The sequence below is a fragment of the Berghia stephanieae genome, chromosome 8 (genome assembly GCF_034508935.2).
Source record: "Berghia stephanieae isolate SIO BIC M18660-M18661 chromosome 8, UCSD_Bste_1.3, whole genome shotgun sequence".
Classification (NCBI taxonomy): Eukaryota; Metazoa; Mollusca; class Gastropoda; order Nudibranchia; family Aeolidiidae; genus Berghia; species Berghia stephanieae.
Genome location: NC_088367.1, coordinates 24,076,100 through 24,081,099, shown reverse-complemented (window position 1 = coordinate 24,081,099; position 5,000 = coordinate 24,076,100). Strand labels below are relative to the sequence as shown.

The 5,000-nt window shown below is 37.8% G+C and overlaps 1 protein-coding gene across 8 annotated transcripts in view; it reads right to left on the bottom strand.

Annotated features, from left to right (window-relative positions):
* The window catches only part of LOC144978407 (adenosine deaminase AGSA-like), a 77,738-nt gene that overhangs the window by 39,585 nt on the left and 33,153 nt on the right, over positions 1 to 5,000 (bottom strand). The window contains exon 1 of one of the 8 annotated variants that reach the window (XM_078924410.1): positions 2,381 to 2,486. The exons of the other annotated variants lie outside the window; for them this stretch is intronic. The gene's annotated coding sequence lies outside the window, so the exon portion shown is untranslated. Of the gene's footprint in view, positions 1 to 2,380; positions 2,487 to 5,000 lie in introns of those variants that run through there. 8 annotated transcript variants of the gene reach the window in all.

The window sequence follows — 5,000 nt, the reverse complement described above, 5'->3', positions numbered from 1 at the left end:
TACAACGTATAAAACTGTAATAATTCTTTACCATAAAAGATAGAAATTAACACCGTGTCAAATCTGTGGCAGAAAATGTCGATTTCCATTACTAGTCCAGCCCGACAGTATAACCGATTCGTGACGATTAGGCAACAATAAATGACGACGACAAGAGCGAAAAGGCTAATCATGTAATGTTGCGGCACAAATTATGCAAATTATTAGTAGAAATCTCTGAGTTAGACGTTCAGACTCGGGAGTCGTAAGAAAACAACAGATCTTTAACGGTAAACTGACACGTATATTTATTTGCAGGTCTGATAACCCACGTCGTTATTATAGGCTCATTGTTGTAATGGAAATTATCTCGGACCAACATAACACATTATCCAACACAACAGCGTTAAAGCAGCCCGTCATTGCGACCTGCCAAATATATGTGCATGACGCTATAAACTCAATTTAAAACTGAACAAATGTATAATTTTAAATTATCAACATGAAATAAAACTAGATAAAAAGATTATATTCCTCCCCTGTTTACCCAAACACTAAAACCCACAAAAACAAACCAATAACCCCCCCCCCCCCCCCCCAAGGAAAAACAAAACATAACAAATCAAAACAAAACCAACAAAACAATGCTGGAGCAAAGCATTAATGGGCAATCTTTAAAATAAAATGAAAATAAATAAACTAAAATTCCCTTTATTCATCCCATAGGGGAAATTTGTCTCTAGGGTCTATTCCAAGGGAAGACTGGAATAACAGGCGTCAGCAGCCGAGCAGCGCGCATATTGAGCTAGGGCGAAATGACTTGCTCAAGACCACACAGCGCAGTGGGGAGTGATCGAACTCGGTACCTTTCGGGTACGAAGCAAAGACCGTGCCGCTGAGCCACCTTGCCCCCATCATCAAAACCATTTCGTGTCCTGGAGACAAGAACCATGGTGCGAAATTTGCGAAATTTGTTCAAATTTATGACTCAAATCACGAATGGAACAGAAATTTCGAAACAGCATCCAACATTACAATCGATTTTTTACTTCCTCAGATTTATAGATTTGTTAATAATATCGTACTTATAATAAACTAAGCACTGCATTTACCTGTGTTTAAACATTCCTAAAATGAAGACACAATGGAATAAATGTCTGAACTTCACAGTTAAACCGTTGAAATATTAAAAGAGTGGAAATAAATTAAATGGCCTCAGTTTACGCATCACTAAGTAGCAATTTTTTTAGGTCAAGCCACAGACCGTAATTCTATATCTAAGGTCAATCTCCTTGCTTCACAAATAACTGACACCCACACCCAAACCCACACACACACACACACACACACACACACACACTTAACACACACGTACATACAGAGAGAGACACATAAAGAAACGGGGGGGGGGGGCACACACATACAGTGTAACATACAAAGAGAGAGAGAGAGAGAGAGAGAGAGAGAGAGAGAGAGAGAGAGAGAGAGGAGAGAGGAGCGAGAGAGAGAGAGAGAGAAGAAAGAAAGAGAGAGAGAGAGAGAGAGGGAGAGAAAGAAAGAGAGAGAGAGAGAGAGAGAGAGAGAGAGAGAGAGAGAGAGAGAGAGAGAGAGAGAGAGAGATACATACACACTCCGCCTCCTTTGGTAAATTAAAAAAAAAGCAACAATGTATATTGATACATGATCTTTCAAAGCAGGGTTTATTTTCACACTTACACACCTTACAATAATATAATGCATGAAAATTATTGCTGCTCGATGATAGAAAAAAGAAATAACAGTAGTAAAATTGAACAGACCCTTTAATCTTATTTCACCTGTCTTCGTAAATTAAATTATTGCAGTCTCTTAGGATAATTTGCGATTGGCTAAGACGTTCACAACATTGCTATCCGGAAGTATAACGGACCAACACACAAATCTATGTGTAACCTAAACATTTATAGTCTGGTTAATACAGTTTAGTGAGAATTACTCACAAATATGGGTGGCAAAAAAACTCCAAAAAAAAAACAACAAAAAAAAACAAACAAACGACAAAACAATAACAAAGGCCTGAGTGACGTCATCTTCGTTCTATCTATTCCATTTTATTGTTGTCGCTTCAACAGTCATGACGTCACTTCCCTCGTAATGACGCATAGTAACTTAGCAACTGGCTCTAAACTATCGGAACAATGGCGGGCGCCCTTATGGAATATTTCTCCGACGAGCATAAAAGTCTATCCATTGGAGAAAAACATTATAAATATGATCATGTTTTGACTTTTATACATTCTGATCACATTACATATGAAAAGTTATAGCCAGTATGAAGAATAAAAAGTACCGATTTTCTTTGTTTAGAACCACGATGGCCGCCATTGCTGGACGACGTGACATCAGACTATTGAACACTCACCGAACACCTTGTTTTGGTGTGATGGCCGTGGATTGACAACCGATTATGCTCTACGTGACATGAATAGTCTATTATGCTGACATGGCATATCCTACTCTTACGTGCTCTGAAACAAAAAATACACGCGTTTAAAATGTTGGTCAGAAAAACTCGATCCTTCAAATATCGAACGATTACAATGATTCTCGTCTCGGCAAAAACTATCAAACCTGAGAAAACTTCGCGGAAGTCCCAGGTTTGAGAGTTTTTGCGGAGACGAGAGTCATTTTAATTGATCGATATCTGAAGGACGAGTTTTCTGGCCAAAATTTTATATACAGATCTACGTTGTTTTTATTTCAGAGTACAGTAATACTGTAGATATATGGATATGCACCTTTTTTTCTCTTTTTTTTTAAAAAATTGATTTGGCAACAACCGTTTAGGGATTCAATAGTCTGATGTCACGTCGCCCAGCAACGGCGGCCATCGTTGATCTAAACAAAGAAAATTGTTACTTTTTATTCTTCATGCTGGCTAGAACTTTTCATATGTCTTGTGATCAAAATGTGTAAAAGTCAAAACATGATCAGATTTATATTGGCAATTGCCTAAAAATAAACGTTTTGAATCATTTTGAATATAATATTTCTTTTTTTCTTCTGGATATGCTTTTATGCTCGTCGGAGAAATATTTCATAAGGGCGTCCGTCACTGTTCCGATAGTTTAGAGCCAATTATTAAGTTACCATGCGTTATTACGAGGGAAGTGACGGTTGAAGCGTATTATCGAGGTGGAATAAGATATCAAGTTCCAGAATGTTCTACTTGTTGTGGCCCATTTTAAAACATCGAGATGAAAAAAAAAAAAAAAACCAAAAAAAAAAAAAAACGCAAATTACTGAAAATTATGACAAAAAGGTTTTCTGTCTGCCCACAGCAAATAATATTTCTCAATCGATAGAACGAAGATGACGTCACTCAGGCCTTTGTTATTGTGTTTCGCCCACTCAGGCCTTTGTTATTGTGTTTTGCCATCCCTGTTTGTGTGTAATTCTTACTAACCAGACTATAGATAGTATGCGCTTGGCTAAGAAGCTCAGAACATTGCCATCCGGAAGTATAATAACGGACAAACACACAAAACTCTGTATGAACTTATATAGACCTAGTCTGGATAATATAGTTAAGTAAGAATTACTCATAAACGTGGATGGCAAAAAACAATAACAAAGACCTGTGTGACGTGAACTTCGTTCTATCTATAGACGTTCAACGTTACATATAGTTTTGTGCGTTGGTCCGTTATACTTCCGGATGGTAATAGTATGAGCTTCTTAGCCAAGCGCATACTATCTTTAAACGTTCAACGTGACACATAGTTTTGTGCGTTAGTCCGTTATACTTCCGGATGGCAATGTTGTGAGCACACTATCTATAGATAGAATGCGCTTGGCCAAGGAGTTCACAACATTGCCATCCGGAAGTATAACGGCCCAACACACAAACTCTGTGTAACCATGAACTTTTATAGTCTGGTTAATACAGTATAGTGAGAACAACTCACAAACGCGGATGGCAAAAACAATAACAAAGGCCTGAGTGACGTCATCTTCGAACTATCTATAGCCAGCCAAGACATGTAAAATTCACGCTTGCCACCCAGTGTAATTCCTTTCATAAATTATCAATTATAGCAAAGCTTGGATTGGAAACTTAATGAAAGATTTAACAACAGAATATGTGCTAACCACTTGATATCTGAAGTGTTTACTACAAAGAATTGTCGAACCAGGAGAGGAAGTAAATTGTCTCATTCGCGAAGGAGACATTGTATAGATAGTTCGAAGATGACGTCACTCAGGTCTTTGTTATTGTTTTTTGCCATCCGCGTTTATGAGTAATGCTCACTGAACTGTATTAACCCGACTATAAACGTTCATGGATACACACAGTTTTGTGTGTTGGTCCGTTATACTTCCGGATGGCAATGTTATGAACTTCTTAGCCAAGCGCATACTATCTTTAGATAGTTGATGTCACTCAGGGCTTTATTATTGTTTTTTTTGCCATCTGCGTTTATGGGTAATTCTTACTAAACTGTATTAACCAGACTATATACGTTTAAGGTTACACATATTTTTGTGTGTTGGGCCGTTATACTTCCGGATAGCAATGTTGTGAGCTTCTTAGCCAAGGGTACACTATCTACATAATAACAACTGGTCAACAATAACGATAAAGATAGAATGCTCTTGGCCAAGGAGTTCACAACATTGCCATCCGGAAGTATAACGGACCAACACACAAACTCTGTGTAACCATGAACTTTTATAGTCTGGTTAATACAGTTTAGTGAGAACAACTCACAAACGCGGATGGCAAAAACAATAACACAGGCCTGAGTGACGTCATCTGCATACTATCTATAAACATATTATTGTCAGATAGGTCTTACTTGCTTCCTCGTTCATGAATGGGCATGATCTATATTACATTTCCATGTGCTCAAGGTCATTGGTCACATTGGAATATGTGCTCAAAGTGACCCACATAGTGAAAAGTGTTCACAGCTTTTGAAATATCTAACATCACGAATGGTCATTTTGCTCAGTTTGACACATGGGTTTGTTTACAATTT